The sequence below is a fragment of the Acinonyx jubatus genome, chromosome C2 (assembly GCF_027475565.1).
Source record: "Acinonyx jubatus isolate Ajub_Pintada_27869175 chromosome C2, VMU_Ajub_asm_v1.0, whole genome shotgun sequence".
Taxonomy (NCBI): domain Eukaryota; kingdom Metazoa; phylum Chordata; class Mammalia; order Carnivora; family Felidae; genus Acinonyx; species Acinonyx jubatus.
Genome location: NC_069384.1, coordinates 110,026,155 through 110,044,568, shown reverse-complemented (window position 1 = coordinate 110,044,568; position 18,414 = coordinate 110,026,155). Strand labels below are relative to the sequence as shown.

Below are 18,414 nucleotides of genomic sequence, written 5' to 3'. Positions count from 1 at the left end.
TTTCCACTTCTCTGTTGAGATATCTTTTCCATTCACTCTTTTAGACCTTTTCTTTCCCTTTAATTCTTTGAAAATATTTTTTCTTAATTTTTGAACACATAATAGCTTCTCTGAAGTAGCTGTCTAACAGAGCCATCATCTGGCTAACTGAAAGTAAGGTCCCACTTGCCTTTTGTGTTATGTATTTTTTTCAGATTATCGATGACACTTTCCTCTTTCTTTGTGTATTTAATAATGTTTGGTGAAAAGTGGACATCGTAGATAATAAGTTGTAGCAACTCTGGACTCTGTTGTCTTCTTCTGGGAATTTGTTGTCACAGCAGTCGGTTAATTTTCTTGGATTCAAACTGTTACTTCGTTCTTTCCATTGGAAATGAAGCAGCTGATAATCCTTATTCCTCACAGCAAACAGCTGCTGCTTTTTTCTTTTTTTTTTTTTTTTAAGCCTAATTCCCTGAAGGTTTTCACTGGGATGGCATAGTGATAAGCTGCCGACTCAGGCAAAACATATTTCACATTTTTAGACTCACCTATCATGGCTACTCTGCTTCTGAAGACTCCGATATTTTGCCAGCATCAGACTCTTTTCTTTGATGTTTCAAATCAGTAAGCCTGATTGGCAGGTGAGTCGGGGAATGCAGTTGGTTAAGAAAGCAGCAAACTCACAGATCTCACCTGATAAATCTGTCTTTCGCACTTTATTTCTATTTGGCCTCTCCCTGCTTTCTTTGCCAGATACCCAGGGCTCTGCTTTGCACATTTATAGTTTAGTGGGCGGTGAGGGACCTCTGCAGAATTTAATGTGCAAATATTGGGTCTTCGCACTTCTGCATTTCTCTCACAGATTTGCCTTTTACATTCTTAGCTGTGACTCTAATGCTGAGCACTTTTCTCTGCATTCCTGAGCTGGATAGGCTGAATGTTTTCTCTATAGATGCTCTTTGGAGCATATTCAGGCATTTCTTAGCCTGAATGACAAGTTTTTGAGATGACAATTTCCCTTGTCTTTTGTTTGCACTTACATAGTTCCTTAGTACCTTTAAATAACTGTGGTTTGGGGGGCACCTGGTGGCTCAGTTAAGCATCTGACTTCAGCTCAGGTCATGATCTCTTGGTCTTGGGTTCGAGCCCCTCATCAGGTTCTTTGCTGACAGCTCAGAGCCTGGAGCCTGCTTCAGTTTCTGTGTCTCACTTTCTGTCTGCCCCAACCCCTGTTGCGCGCGCTCTCTCTCTCTCTCTCTCTCAAAAATAGATAAACATTAAAAGAAAGAGTTGTGGTTTTATTTTAATGTTAATTTAATTTTCAGAAAGGGAGAGCAAATGCACACTAGTGGGGAGGGGCAGAGAGAGAGAGGGAGACAGAGAATCCAAAGCAGGCTCCAGGCTCTGAGCTGTCAGCACAGAGCCTGGCACGGGGCTCAAACTCGTGAACTGTGAGATCATGACTGGAGCTGAAGCCGGACACTTAACTCACTGAGTCACTCAGGTGCCCCAAATGTTTGTTTGTTTGTTTGTTTGTTTGTTTGTTTAATGAATCTTTGGGAAGATATATAACATCATTTGCCGCCGTTTCAGAAATCTGTCCATGCCCATCCCAGTCCATTGATCTGCACTTCCTTTGTGGGCAGGTTTCCCTGGCCGCCCTTGCCTTTCTCTACCATAATGGTATTGAAGCTGGAAGTCCAATCATTTAAAAAAAAAAAAAAAAACTACCATCAAATAAATCTTGAAAAGACCATCTCTCTAGAAGTCAGTAGGTACAGGTTCTAGTTTCACTTAACTTGGGCAGGTGGCTTGACTCTGCTGTGCACTGTCACTTTTTCCTTGGACACTTAAGGAATTGAATGAGATGCACAGTACTTCTGCCAGTAAAGTTCTGTTTCCCCTCTATGGTCAAAAAGTAAATAAGACCTCTACTAATTTATAGGCATAGTGATTGTGTAAACTATTTTCCTTCTGTTTACATTTTCCCAGAAAATAAGCCACTGGTCAAATGGAATGTTCTTGATGGTTAAATGAAAGATTTTATCTATTGTCTCTATCTATTGTATCTATAGTGGCTTTCTAAATCCTGTTTCAATTTCAATACCAAAATAGTCCATAGGCATTACTCTCAAGGTGAATTTTGCAACATTTTCTAATTTCCCTACCAGAGTGGTCTTTTTCTTCTTCCTATTTGCTGTCACTTTTCTCCCTTTCTTAGTATATCTGCTGTCACTCAAGTCTAACTTCCAATTCCTTTTCAGGATTTTTATATCCAGTTGCCTGGTTGTCTTGGCCCAGAGTGTTTTCACTCTCTGCAATTCAAAAGAGGGATGCTGAGCTGTATTTTCTCTTCTGAATGACAAAGTCAACAAAATAAGAAACATGTCAATAAGATGTCAGATGTTAGCAAGAGATTGCAAATAACAAGGTGAACAAAGGATAGGAAGAGTTCTTCCCCTAAAGTCTCCTACAAATAGTAGTTTTAGTTACCTTTATTTATCTTTTATTTTTGTTTATCTTGTTAAGTCTGCTATGCTTACTGCATTCATTATATTTTCATTCAGTTACTTATTTATCAAATATTTTTAAAATTACTACCATATGCCATTGAGCAGGGAACAAAACAGTCTCCCCTGTTCATTGTTGCCACCCAGAGCCGTAGCATGATGAAAAACTGTACTTGGAATTGACAGTGGCCATCACATTCAGAGTCTCGGTAAGCTACCGCACAGAGAGCAGAACTAGGTAATTCAAGTGTCAGCATCTTTTAAAGGTGACAGTATGGGAGATGAAGCAGGAAAGGAAAGATCAGAGAATGTCAAATAATTTGTTTTTCTATTTTTCCCACTGAATTAACCAAATTATTTCTAGTGAAATTGTTATAAGCCTATTACATTATGAAAGAAATACTTCTCAGTGTGATGGTTCAAACAAGAGTTAAGTCTGAGGTCACCTTTCACCCTTATGTTAAGAAACCAATTGTTTTAATGTGTTATCAGGAAGTCAACACCATAATGCATTTTCTTGTCATTTATGAAGTACACAACCGGAATATATTAATCAAATTAATATAAAATTGATATACCGAGTCTCTTAAAACTTGCTCACCTGAGTTTATTTGTTATAGACATTGAAATTAATACACATGAAGTTTTCACATATACAGTTACATTGTGTGTGAATCTGTGATCAACTCATTAAAGAATTGAGAACATTTATTTAGACAGATTACTCTGTCTCATAAAGTAAATGATGTCTTTCAAATTAGCTTGTTGGAAAAAAATCTTACAAGTTGGTTTCCTGTTAGCACTTGTTCTAGAACACTTTGATTTTTGGAGATGCCCTATTTCTGAAGCTAGATTTAAAAACAAAATAAATGCTATGTCTCACATACAAAATTTTATAGAAATTACTTAAATCCTCAGATATTATAAGCAGGTATTGTAGTTCGATTTAATACGAAATATGAGAATGTTGGAGTTTATTTATTTATGTTTATTTGTTTATTTTGAAACAGAGAGAGAGAGAGTTGATCTGGGGAGGGGCAGAGAGAGGGGCAGACAGAGGATCTGAAGCAGGCTCTGTGTTGACAGCAGAGAGCCCGATGTGGGCTTGAACTCACTAACCGTGAGACCATTCCCTGAGCCAAAGTCAGACACTTAACTGATAGCCATCAAGTTACCCCAAGAATGTTAGAATTTTGTTAAAGGATGGCTTTTCTATTTGATAGTTATGAGTATCAGGCTGAAAGCTAAGCAGAATCCAAGACTGCCTTTCAAAGTTCCTATCATCCAATCCTTTTTTTTTTTTTCTAATGGTGGGGATAAAAAGAAGAGATAAGAATTTCAATACAGCAGAGTAAAGTGGGAAATAAGGAAAAGAGATGTATTTTTTAGTGAGAAAGTGTAGCTGTTCTTTTAAAACATATAACTGATATGTAGTCTACACTTACATAGTGTATATATTTCAGCCAAGTCACCTTTTATATTTTTGATCTTTACTCTTACCAATAACAAGTAGTGTGCTAAAGTATATTGATACCCACTATATTGACATTAAATAGATCTGATGACTATATTGGTACAGCTTGAGGCTATTTCACTGCCTCTGTAAGTATAAATATCTCAGTAAAATGCTTTCGTGGAATTGTTTATTTCAAAAATATATGCTGTACTTTCAATACTTACATTCTGACCTCTTCTGAACAATGATACAAATTCTTTCTGTTAAAGGCAAGAGAACAGGTGTGTGTATTTGCCCCCTCTGCCCCTTAAGATTTTGCTGAAAGAAAGGAAGAAAGGAAGAAAGATGTATGAATAAACATAAACTCATAATAGAAAAAAGAATTGTGACGGTGCCTGGGTAGGTCAGTCAGTTGAACGTCCGACTCTGCATTTCAGCTCAGATCATGATCCCAGCGTCTTGGGATTTAGCCCTACCTGGGGCTCCAGCCTGAGCCTGGAGCGTGCTTGGGATTCTCTCTCTCTCTTCCCCTCCCCCACTTGTGCGCTCACTCTCTCTCCCTAAAAGAGAAAGAGAGAAAAAAAAGAAGTGTGGAGGTTAGGGTCTGGAGAAGTCATCATTTATGAGAAATTTCACTTTGTTTCTGCACATCAGAAAGACGATGGGAAATCACAGAGAGCAGAAGCTAACTGGACAATGGAACCCTGAGGTCCAGAGTGAGCTTTATCCCTGTGAAAAACTGAAGACCCACGGTAAAGAAATTGAGGAAAGTCTCAGAGGAAAGCTCAACTCCCAGCAGGTGTCGCTGTGTCATTTGGCCAGGACTGAGTCAGGAAGAAGAATGACACAGCAAGTCAGTCTGCTGGACCCCACCCCCACGCTGGGTTGCCTAATGTGACTGGTCAGCATTTCCTCTCCTGGAGGGTCCATGTAACAGAATGGTTTTACTTACACAAACCCACTCTGCTTACTAAATTATTTTAAGGAAATAGCTCTTTGACAAATTACTTCTATGGTTATTCAATTAAAAACAACTTCCCACTGTAGAGGTCACTTCGAGTAATACATATCTTTCTAGGAAATTAATTACCATGTTTGTTTTCATGGAGTTTGATCAAGTGGTACATTTTGATGATTTTAATTTTTTCCAATATCTGTGATTATTTCCCCATATTTATTTTTCATTTTCTCATTTCTTTTTATTCTTTCCTTTGGATTAAGTAAAAGTTATAACTTTTTCAATTAAACAGCTATTTAACTTAGTTATTACTTCAAGTCCTTTTTCATTTTCTTACTTCATTAATTTCTGTCTTTATTAAATTCTCTTATTTTTTAAATTTTATTGAATTTGGCAATTTTCCAGTTTCTTGCATTTCTACAAGTTTATTTTTATTTTTTCATCTTGGCCTATGTATGTATTTAAAACTATGAAACTTCCTCTGAGTGCAGCTTTAGACAGTATACCATAGTAATAAGTGACCTTTTCGCAACCAAATATTTGATTAAAAGTTTGATATTCTAAGAAAAAGTTTGATATTCTAACAACTTGAGAGATGAAAAAAAATTCAACTTTTTTTATCCACTTGATATTTCAGTTAAAGGAGGTAAGTCAAAACCTTTCTACTATGTTTTGTTTTTGTGTTTATTTTCCTTTATAAATTTTGATGCTAAATCCTGCATTGATCAGTGGAAAATAAAATGAATAACATATAAAATTCTTTTGTATTATTAAAATAATTATTGCTAATCTTAATAATTATACCCAACATTTATAGTATTATATCATTTCCAAGTACAAGGTATTGTTCCAAGCTCAATGTATTCATTAATTCAATCATTTTCATTTTACAGATGAGAAGTGAGAAAACAGAGTCTTAGTTTATATAAATTATGCTGATCAAATTAGAAAATGTAGATGCTAATCCAGTTGCCTGAATCCAGAGCTAAAGCTTGTACCTCACAATTATGCATGGGGAAAGAGCATAGAAACAAGAGTCAGTCTGCTTAGTATTCTAGACCAGTCTCTGCTACAGTAATATCTGGTATACGTTGATCATGTTCTATGGCACTCAACTGGGATTGTACTAAATGTGTTCAAATTCTACTAAGTTGGCGTACATGTTATCCTTGATTTGCTATTCCAGGAGTGAAGATTAATTTATGCACTCCAAATGTTGCTGGTGGTCAGTGGCATTATCTGTAATATGGCTAGCTTGACTAAGGGTACATTCCAGAGTCATAAACTAGAGAAAAGTAAGTGGCCTTATTATACTGATCTTATTAAAACTCTACTGTAACCAGTTGCATTAAGTAGTAGTGACCTAAGATCCCATTCAGGTGTAGAACCAATGCTGAATCTCAGAAGTCCTAGGAGTTAGCTGATGTCAGTATTGTCTAAAAATTGTATAAAATATGACAACTTCAATGGGCATGAGCTCTGAGTTTAATTAATACCAACTATTGGGCCAACTTTAGTCATATGTTAGGTACAATTTGGAATAAAAAAACCCATTTTTGTTTACCTAAGCAAAAAGAAAAGAAAATATAGCCCCTTCCCTTAAAGAAAGCAAAGATGAAATAAGAATGTTGAAATGGTATTAGTAGCTCATAATGTACAGTACTCCCCCTGCTTTATGTGCAGTTTCAGTTACCTGTGTCAATGGTGGTCCAGAAGAGGATGATCCTCCCTCAGATGTATTGTCAGAATGTTAATAGTAGCCTAATGCTGCTATGACAATGCCTGTGTCATTGGCCTCACTCCATTTTATCACACAGGCACTTTATCATCTCACATCATGACAAGAAGGGTGAGTACAGTACAATATGATATTTTGAGAGAGACCACATTCACATAACTTTAATGATAATACATTATTATAATTATTTTCTTAGTTATTTTTAATCTCTTACTGTGCCTAATTTATAAATTAAACTTTATCATAGGTATACATAGAAAAAAAACATATTATGCAGGGTTCGGTACTATCCATGATTTCAGGCATCAACTGAAGGTCTTAGAATATATCCTCCTTGGATAAGGGAGGACTATTGTATTGAAGAAAAAGACATATAACTAGAGTTAATAAAGGACAGTGATTAGGAGTTCTCAGTGTCTAGCTGGCTAGAAACCAAGAGTTGCCCCTTTGGGATGATGGTGGAAGAATCTGCTCCCAAGACCATCTTCTATGTCGCTCAAGGTTCAAGATTAGCGCATATGGAATCCAATCATTCAAGGTTGGCTAATGGACCTACCTCCTGCTCAGCAGAGAGGATATCTTGTTCTACGGTCTCAGCAGAATAATTTCCAATGATGGAGAGATGGCTCTACAAAAGCTGAGATACTGTTTTAGCAGAGGAAGCAATGCTGGGCAAAAGATTATGACAGATAACCCGGTAACTACTGTACTCACTGCATTTTTTTCTTTGTTGTGCTCTAAAGAGTAAGTCCACTGGACTCAGTATAATGTCATGCATCAGAGCATTATCCTCTTCGGTTTGGCTGTTTCTGAAAAGTCAAAACAATGGCAAGATTGAAGTTTATTTCCTTCTCACATAAGAGAGGTAGTTGTCCAGGGCCATTCCACCATTAACTGGCTACCCTCTTTAGAATCACATTTAAGATGACTTCTGTAGCATCATCCATCAAATTTTATCTTCAGGCAGGAGGAAGGGAGAAGGCAAAATAACATATCTCTCTGCTGAGTCAACTCTTGAAAAACAGTCAGAAAATATAGCCCCTTCTCCTCAGAAGTTCCCCATCACTTTAAGTTACAACCCATTCACCAGAATTTTGTCACCTAACCATAAAGGCAGCTCGCTAGAAATGTGGCCCATTCCATGTGTGCATTGTAGTGTCAGATATAATTGGGGTTCTAAACTAAGGAAGGAGAGAATGAATGCTGTATAGTATATTTACAAATTACTCTCTTAGTCTCCATAGTGCAGGATCAATTCAGGGCAACTATAACAAACTGAAAGTTTTAAACAACTCAATTTTTAGCAATCAATGGAGTCATTATGTCTAAGATTTTCAAGTTCTCTCTTTCCTTCTTGCCAATCATTTGTACTTTTTTTCTTAATTGGCTGCTATTTTCAATCAAGTACAATTGCCCCAAAGTAAAGTTAGAGTCACATTCCACTGATTAGAGTTGTCTTCTAATGATTAATGAGCCAGTCTGAAATTCACACTGTGTTTATTTAGAACATGATAGCATCATTCAGTAATGAACTTTCAAGAGATTATTTATTTCCCGTTGCCATATTTCTAATCAAGTACTCATATGCATAATGAATGCTTCAAAAAAGTCTGCTGCTTTTTACCTTATTTACAAAAGAGTCATCTTAATGGCAAACCATGAGCATGTTGAGATAGATTGTCTAGTGAAATCTGACCATGAATTAAAATATTTTGGGTTCAAAAAATAGTAAAAAAACAAAAAAAAAGGTCTTTAAAATTCGAATAAAATCATTTGAACTCAGATGTGTAAGATAACCTGAGATTCATTTGGCCAATCCGTAATCCAAGCCCATGAATATAATCACCAGCAGGTGATTCTCTAGCACCTTGTGGACCCCCTTTGGACATTGGAGACCACCTTTGTGTCAGTCTCCTCCATATGGCAGTAGTTGTTAGAACATTCTTTTTTGGAGCAAAACTGCAAAATTACTTTTTCCATCATCATCTTTACCTTTTCTATTTTTCTACTGTGCTCGTTGCTTATGTGCTAGGTATTTCAACAAAGTAAGCTACCATCAATACTAACAGCCATATTAGAACAAAGTTGAATTTCAAGATCACAAAAGCTGTGAAAAGATCACCAGTGAACCACAGAAGTGAGGGAAACATCCATGCAGATATCTAACTCTCTGCCCAGAGTTCAAGGCAGAGCAAGCCAAGTGAAAAAGGCCATTGGGGTCAGACATGAGTTTGGTGGGTGTGTTCTAGGAATAGCACGACTAGTGTAGGCAGGGCAAAGGGAATGAGGGGAATTTGGCAGGTGGTTAAGATAGATAGTAAGTGGGGCTGTGTGGGAATTGTGAAGTGTTTGGAATATTTTACACAAAGGAGTGACATGGTCTTTCTCAGTTGTAAAAGAATCACTCTGATATGTGGAAAATAGATTACAAGGCAAGGGAGAGGTGGAGAGACCACTTAGGAAGCTGCTGCAATAGTCAAGCAGAGATAGAGGCTTATGCTAAAGGAGTGACTGTGTTCGTGCTCGGATTCTACTTGTGTTTGTAGGAAGAGCCTACATGATGTACTAACGCATTGGATTCACAACAGGGAGTGAGGTATACTGAGTCAGATGATTTTAATTTGAGCACCTGGAAGAATGACTGTACCGCTTGCTGAAGCGAGGTGTCTTGGGAGAGAAGAACACTTATGCAGGGAAAGTCAAATGGTTGATTTTTATTTTAATATGCCATTTAGGCATCCAAGTGAGGAACCTGAGGAGGAATATATAGAATATGGATAAACAGGAGTTGAAATTTAGCTGAACGGCATTAGTCCAGTGTCTTTCAAAGTTGTTTGATTTGTAGAGTGTATCTGTGTGGTTTCCCCCTTAATGCTTCGAGAGGGTTGGTGCTTGATGATGACCTATATTCTTTTCAGGTTTCAATTTCAGTATTAATGATATCATGGTCAGAATGCCAATGGTATACTGGAAGACTGGTTTTTTTTTGTTTTTTTTTTTTTTGAAATTTGTAGCACTTACTGTTGTGTACCCACCACCTTCAGGTGGGAGGTAGTCATTTCTGCACTGCTTTGGAGCATTGGGTGGTTAGAGCTCACAGTTGCATCATACTTGGGGAACTGCTCTTCCTTTGAAGGAGGCTGCCTTGCACATCCTCTCCCCTGTGGGCAGCTCACATCCAGTGGGCTGGTCAGTGAAGGAAGGGTAATAAGGCCTGGATCCTTTGCCTCAATCTGAGAAAATTTGCACACGTGCATCACATTACTCCTAGCAGTATTCCTGAGGGCATTCCCTAATAAACCTGACACCCAAATATCCATCTCAGAATCTATTTTTTATGAAGCCCACCTTAAGCCACAAGTGTCTCACCAAAGTGAATATTCATAAATAAAGATTTAATTTTTTTAAAGTAATAGACCTACTATGATCCAATGGAATTTGGTGTTATTTACATAACTTATTGTAACTCTCCAACAACACTAGTTAAAGAAGAGCATTCAATTAATTAATTCAATTAATTAGAATTTTTTCAGCTACTGTTCATCCAGGTAGAATCAGAGTCTAATGGCAAATACATATTTCATTTGCCTTGCATTCCATTTTAAAGTTAAATTTTAGATTACACCATAGAGCATGTTTTAGGACATTCTAATAGCAATTATATTTAACAAAAACAGGAAAAAAAATGGAACTGAATAAGACTTAAATTGCAAAAATACCTCAGAACAACATGGTATGTTCATTATTTTTGTAATTCAAAAACTTCACAAAAGACCGGGATCTAACTCTCAAAGCTTTTGTGCAGATTATCATCTGTCAATCAAATGCTTGAACACGTTGCTTTTCATCATTTCAAAAAGTTGACATTTCTGTGATTAAGATCATCTCCTCACTTAAAAATCTCTCCCCCTAACTTCCTGTGTTTTTCAGTATTATTTATTTTAAACACTAATAAGTGGTCTCTTTTATTTATTTGCTTTAAACCAGTAAACTGTAAGAATCAGAAAGAATGTTTCTTTTTAAATCTTGAAGCAGAAATGCCAGTTTAATACTTCTATTTGTTGAGTAAAATTTTTTAGCTTTTAGTGTATATTTATTGATTTAAAAAAGTTTTGAAATACAGGAGGAAAGCATGATGAAAAATGAGAGATATACTAGAAAACTCATTACTTAATTGCTTTTCAAGAATCATATCTATGAATTCAGAAGCATCTGTTTAACAGCCACCTTGGAATCGCCGACCCGTATCTCTTCTGTTCCTTTAGAATTTCAACCTTAAAGTTCTTTTTGCTGATAGAGTAAAATTATATCTTAAGAGAAAATAAAGGCACTGTTATTTAGATGATTTTAAGGTGAGTTAAAAACTAAGGCAAAATATTGTAATTTTAAATTATATTTCATAAAGAAAGTGAGCAATTGAGGTGATTTTTAATATTTTGGAGATAAATTTCAAGTTTAATCTGCCTGGCTGAAAGTCTCCTGTGGAATTATTTTCCCTTGTAACAAATCTGACTAAGGAGATTATAATAGATTAAAAGCAATTTAATGCACCTATGATGTCATATCTCTCCTAACTGTTCTTACAAATGATTCCTTATTGCATCAGCTCAATTGTTTTTTTTTTTTCATTTTCTTGATTCTAATTTTAAAATAGGAAAATTTTATTGGTTCCTTTAACTCTTCTATATGGTGGTCTAGAATGGCTCTAAATGCCTCCCTCAAAAGCCATTCAGCAAGTAGCAGCTGAATTAAATTTTTGCTTGTGTGGTTCCAAAAAGGAGAACGGAGAGCCATATGTGAACATGACAGATGGGCTTATCTCAGCATAGTGGTGGGAAGAACTTTCAAACCATTACAACTGTGCAAAATTCAAATGAGCAGTGAATTACCATCCTCTGCTATGCTTAGATATCATTCATTGGTCAGAAGCTTTGCAGAGACAACTACAGCATTGGACAATAAAGGTGATGTCTCATTCTCATTCTGGAATGGAATTGATGGCTTGTTTGTATATACCCCTCCCCTCGAGTCAGGACTGTTTTAAATTTATATTGGAAGATATTCCTGTTGAATCAAAGCCACTTTGTCCAATTTTATCCCTCTCAGTGCTAGAAAAATTGCTCCCAGCTAGAGTCTACTGGCAAGTTTTAATTGTTTTTGAACTTGATATCACTGAGGCTGTTATGAGAGGATTAATCTTTGAGTCACTCTGAGGTGAGGCCCTGCCAGGCTGTCTCTGCGATGACCTTCCTTGGTTGCCCCAAGGGGAATGGCCATTGCAATGCTAGTCAAAATAGTTCCAGTTCGGCCATCTATGAAAGAATAATGGCCCCAAAGATGCCAATGCCCTAATATATGGAATCTACAAGTATGTCCCCTTACTCGGCCAAAAGATACTTTTCAGCTGTGATGTTAACTGCCTTAAGATGGGGAGGTTATCCAGGTGGGTCCAATCTAATCACGTGTCATTAAAAGCCGAGCACATTTCTCCACTACAGTCAGAGAATGTCGGGACGGAAGACAGGCTGGAGAGATGCAGCATGATAGTCTTTGAAGAAAGTGGAAGGGGGCCATGAGCCAAGAAATGTGGAGACCTCTAGAAGCTGGGAAAGGTAAGGAAATGGGTTTCCGTCTAGAGCGCCTAGGAAAGAAAGCAGCCCTGCCGATATTTTGACTTTAGCTCACTGAAACCCGTGTCAGGCTTCTGACTTACAGAGCTGGTTATAAATTTGTGTTGTTTTAAACCCCTGTGTTTGCGGTCATGTGTTATGGGGGCAACAGGAAAGCTGTACAGCATCCGTGGAGCTGTTGACTTTGCCTCTGCCAGAAAGAGGCCCGCGAGAAGGGCTCTTGTGTCACTATGCACAAATGTCAGTGTCTAGAGTTGCATTGTCCTGCAGAAAATGTGCAGTTGGATTGCTTCCCTGTCCTTCTGTTGTGCAGTTTTGAGGCTCTGCACACAACCAAAAGCATATGTAACGAGAATGACTTTCTGGATTTCTGGAATGGTGACTTTGGTTTCCAAGCAAGATCTGAAAGGGCTTTTTGAACCGACTTCAAAATAGGATCTTCAGCACTGCTTCTTGTTGAGCATATACAGGGTTATCACTGCATTTTAATTATTTTAATTAATCTTTTGCATCAAGGCCCGGAACAAATATTAGTAATGTGTTTGCTGAAAAGCCAGATGTGACAAGCAGTGGCCTGTGGGTCTGGTGCAGCCAAAAGGGCCTCAGGCACGTTTACAAAGTAAAATAAACATCCTTTCAATGCCTTCTGGCTTTCTTTTCTGAATCCCTCAATGCCTCTGGGCTATCTCGCAGCTCGGTGTAGGCCTGCCATTGCAGAGCCCATGCTACTCTAAATTCTTCCGTTCTTCACTCACTTTCTTTTCCGTAAGAGCAACACAGCTAGGACCTTGAAGTGCTTATCTTTTGCAGGTAGGAAACCAACAGATGAAAGTAATTCACTCTCAGGGTAAAGGTCTCAAGCAGTGCTACGTGAGGTTTGATGAATTCAGTTCAGCTGCAATTAATGGACTAAGCAGGGGAAATAATTATGAGCCAGAGTACTTCGAGAGGGACGTGTGCATGGCAGGCTGTTAGCTCCGCTATGAAATCTTCATGCCTGCACTGAGCATCTGCTGAGGTTCACATGGTGGCACCGAGGTGAAAGTTCACAAACCTTGGAGGCAGACAAAGCTGATCCTCAGGTTTTGCCATTTTGTTGCTTCACCCACGGAACAAGGATAATGACAATGACCAGCCCTTAGGTTTATTGAGAGGTCTGCGTGAAGTCACATCCGTTCAACTGCTCAGCACAGCGCCTGGAATCAAGACTCAATACACCTTATCTGTCATTGATTGCAGAAATGCAGCCGTTCACTTTATTTGTGTTTTCTTAAGCTCAGTGAGATTAATAGTATTACGTTAGTTTCAGGTGTACAATATAGTGATTGAGCAATGCTCTGCATCACTCGGTGCTCATCGTGGTAAATGCACTCTTAATCCCTTTAACCCATTTCATCCATTCCCCACACCTGCTCTCTGGTAAGCATAAGTTTGTACTCCATAGGTGAGTCTGTTTTTTGATTTGTCTTTTTTCCCTTTGTTTTGTTTCTTCAGTACACATATATTCCTCTCGTGTTTGTCTTTATCCGACTGATTGGCTTAGCATAATACTCTGTAGCTCCATCCGTGTTGTTCCAAAGGCAAGATTTCATTCTTTTGAGTGGCTGGATAGTATTCCATTGTGTATAATATCGGTTTGTTTTAAAAGTAGTTAACTTCCACATATCTAGAACTTGGAAATTTTTATCACCACCAACAAAACCCCATAGCCTAAATCCTTGTGTGCACATGGGTATTATTTCCTTAAAGTTCTAACAGTTCAGTGAGGGGGAAAATACAGAGGAGAAAAATGTGCATAAACTCACAGATTTTTCCCCCTTTAATTATAATACACTGAGGAATAAATGGAGGTTATTTAGGAAAGATTATCTTCAAAATATATTTCATGGTAGTCCCCCAAAAAAGGGTGGGGTGGGGTATAAGTCTTGGAACATGTCCCTAACCTCTTCTGCAGAAATTCTGGCTTGGTTCAGGATACTTGGATCGCTGCTATAAAATCGAGAGATGGTGCTGAATGAAGGTGAAGAGGTCAGGAATAATTTGGGGAAGGCTGATGGGTGCCAATAACTATCATTGGCTCCATTCTGAGGACTTAAAAACCCAGACTGAGCAAACCCCAAAATCCTTCCATTTTCATTTTAGAGTTAAAAAATAAGAGATGGACTATAGCCTGAACAATCCAAAAAGGGCGCTCTTAGTATTTCAGAAAAGAACAATTAAGATGTTTTTCACAAATTCTATTTAGGGGAAAGCCTTATTATAATAAAAGCAGGTTTTCCTCTTAGGAGGTACTATTCAGAATTGATTACCCTCCTTCACAGGATGCAACAATAGAAATGATTGACAGGCATGCCAAGGGCTTCATTCTTCTGATTATGGAATGTTCTTCCCAGGAGCCAGTTTCAATGAGTTGTTATATTTTGAGGTGCTGTCATAGACTCCTAGGAAGGCACTAGAACTAGAAAGGTAAGTTTCTTATGTCTACATTTTCAGGGATTCCATGTTGGAATATTATGTCTAATTTAATAATATAATTTTTAGAAGTTTGTGAAACTGAAAAAATGGAACAGTCACCTCAGCTAAATCTTTATGGGAAACTATAAAACATCAAAGCAGTACTTTAAGAAAAAAGAGAAGTGAATTTATTTTGGGGGCACCTGGGTCAGTCGTTTAAGCGTCCGACATCGGCTCAGGTCATGATCTCACAGTTTGTGAGTTTGAGCCCCATGTCGGACTCTGTGCTAACAACCAGAAGCCTGCCTCAGATTTTCTCTGCCCCTCTCTGCCCCTCTCTGCCCCTCTCTGCCCCTCTCTGCCCCTCTCTGCCCCTCTCTGCCCCTCTCTGCCCCTCTCTGCCCCTCTCTGCCCCTCTCTGCCTCAAAATAAATACTAAAAAGTTTTTTAAAGTAAATACTCATTTTTGAGAGAGAGAAAGCGTGCCTGGCATGAGTGGGGGAGGGGCAGAGAGCGATGGGGACGAAAGATCCGAAGCGGGCTCCATCCTGACAGCAGAGAGCCAGATGAGGGGCTCAAACCCTCCAACTGTGAGATCAAGAATTGAGCTGAAATCAGATGATCAACCGAGTGCCACACAGGCACTCCTATATTCACTTTACTTCTTGTCATTGTGAATAGGTATTTACTGTCGCAAATAGGGAATTGGGTATTTAGCATGTAAAATTCAAATATACTACTCTTAATTATATTGTTGATACTTCTTTGAGCAGAAATGGAGTTAGTACCCCTTATCGCATGAAAAGATAACCCTAACTCTTAGAACTATTTTCTGCTGAAGGGAAGGTATGGATATTTATAAATTTAATCCTTCCTAGGACAAACAAAGCTATAAAAATCACAAACTAGGTATGTCGAATGCACAGAAAGGTGTTAATCTTTTTGGGAGTAACATTATGTAGCATGGTATCTAACACATGACAGACACTCAATACATCTTAACTATATTATTTGGAAGTGGTATATGATTGTGAGTTTCAAAGACAAAAAAAAATAATGGCTTAAAAATACATGAGCTTTTGTCTCATGTACAATGGAGTCCAGAGATAAGCTGTTAGGGGCTGGCATATTGACTCTTTCATGTTAACAGTATCGTAGTATACTTTTCTTTTCTGCTTTGCTATCCTTAGCAGAAGCTTACATCCTCAGAACACCTAATGCTTACAATATGGCTGCCATAATCCTACCTGTCACATACAGGTAGAAAAGAGAAATAGAATTTGCAGAATGGTGAAGGCCAGTTGAAATATCTGCCATTTCAATGAAATCTTTCCAGAGTCCCAGCAAAAACTTTTGCTCAGATGTCCTCGTCCTGAACCCAGTCACATGCCTTCCCTTTTCCTTCAGGGAAGATGTATAATGTATTTTTGCCGGATACATTGCCAAACCTAATAGAATCAAAATTCTGTCCTTAAGAAAGGAAGGAAAGGCTAGGGTAGGCGACTGTCTTTCACACTCTCAGGATGATCATAATTATTGGCAGGTCCACGAATAAATGAGTCCTTTTCCAGTAGTTTGCTTCTCTGTGTGTCTGTAATGTTTCCATCCAGCAATGTGGTGAAGGCAGCTTATACCAGCTTACAAAGAGCAAACTGGTTAAGTTTTCAAGAATTTCACAAGCTGGTAATTAAATATACACACCTAAAAATTAAATAATGTAAACAGAATTGAATAAATTATATTAGAAACAAAAATAGTAAATACTGAAAACAGATAGGTCCTTAATTTGCTATAATTTGCTATTATTCTCACCCTTGAAGTTGTGTACATCTAGTGTATCCATATGATAAAAATGCCATCTGATGGAAACTTGTATATTGAGTTCCTGGTGTACATTCTTCTCAGTTCCCACTTAGTGACGTCACATTGGTGGCTTACAACTGGTCGTGGAGGGAAATTGACAAATACTAAAATGTGGGCCCTTTTGTCTGGAGAGTAGGTTGTCAACATTTAGGAGCACACTTCTGCCTTTTAGTAACTAAAATATTTTTAAGAGTTAGCTATATTAGTGCTGGCCAGCAAAGAAATGAGGATAGGGACAAATTCAGTATGCTTTGCTAACGTTTTAATCACATCCAGAAGGTTAACTAGTGAACACATTAGAAGAAGGAAGGAATTGCTCTTTCTGTGTTATTGCCTTGTGACAACTGTCAGGGGACCACCTGTAGTCCAGCCAGGAACTTCAGCTCTGAGCTAGAAAAATGAAGCTTTAGTGACCAGTCTCTTGGAGAGATAAGCAAGGAAAGGAACGGTTCGATGTTTCCGCAAGGACTAATAATTTTGTTTATGTCCCTTTAAGCCTGGAACGCTCATCAGAAAAGAAAAAGGCATTTAAAAAAAATTCTGCCTCACTGATTGTCATGTCACTCTTTGGAGGGAATAAAAAGTTAGACATTTTGGGGGAAGGAAGATGCAACACTGAGCAGAAAATTCAAGAGATGATGTAGTGGGGACCATTTAAAAGGGTGATTTATGACTCCTTTTCTACACCTGGCATTTAAGTTAGGCCTATTAAAGCTAATTTTGCATTTTCACCTTGGGTGCTTTTACTTTCGCTCTCTACAATTGGGTGCAAACCACCCGCCCCACTGTCCGGAGTTTGAGATGGTACCGGAGAGATCTATAGGAGAAAGCAGTTCACACCCTACTTCTTGGGTGGTTCTGTAGGGACACTCTTTATTGCTGAGGGGAGTGTGAGTTAATATGACATTTATGAAGGACAATTTGACAATAGTTATCAAAATTGAAAATGCATATAGCCTTTGACCCAGCAATTCTGCTTCCCGGAATATATTCTGCAGATACACTTGTACATATGCTAAGTGCTGTAGGTTCAAATTTATTCATTGTAACATTTTCATATCCTAGCAAATGGTTAGAATCAACTCAAAGTCTGATAAAGAGTGGCTGAATAAATTATGACTTATTTTTATAGTGGTGTGCTATGTGTCTGTTACAAAATATTCCTAGGAATTACATAGTGGGGAAAATGTATCTGAGCAGTGTATGTAATATACCTTTGGTGTAAAATACGTGAAAATAAAAATCTAAATTTAGATCTTGAATATGCATGACTCTGGAAAGATCCATAGAATCTAAGAATAAACATGTATATGTGGAAGGGAGGGAGGTTCTGGCTGAATGAGGGACAGTGTTGGAAGGAAAAGAACTTCTTTACTTTTTAATGTTTACAGTTACTCATTTTTTGAGCCATGCGAACACACTATCTATTTAAAATTTTTAAAAATCTACTCAACTGTATATATAGCATACAGTGCTTAAAGAATCAGAAGCTTGCCCTTTGTCAGCAGAGACATTATTTAATCCGATATTGAGACCTAGTTCTAGCTTTGAGATGGCTCGCTCAAAGGTTTAGGGGAGGAGAGTTCAGTGAGGGAGCACATGTAGAGATGTATTGATTTCAGGGAATCAGTGTAGGAGAGTGAGGTACTCAAGGACTAGGAAACACAGGATGCCAGAACCACTGCTAGGTCACAAGAGAAGGGCAAATGGGACAAAGCTGTCATGAAGGCATAGGAGGGGCAAGAGGTGTCACAGTGCAAAGCAGCTACTACCAAAAACAGTGGGGCCATGAGGAACTAGAAGAATCCATATCCCAGCCTTCC

General features: G+C 38.0%; 1 long non-coding RNA gene across 1 annotated transcript in view; it reads left to right on the top strand.

Annotated features, from left to right (window-relative positions):
- The first annotated feature begins 11,777 nt into the window (after positions 1-11,777).
- LOC128315271 (uncharacterized) overlaps positions 11,778-18,414 on the top strand; it is a 225,339-nt gene continuing 218,702 nt past the window's right edge. The window contains exon 1 of the long non-coding RNA XR_008297926.1: positions 11,778-12,256. This is a non-coding gene — a long non-coding RNA (uncharacterized LOC128315271). The remainder of the gene's footprint in view (positions 12,257-18,414) is intronic.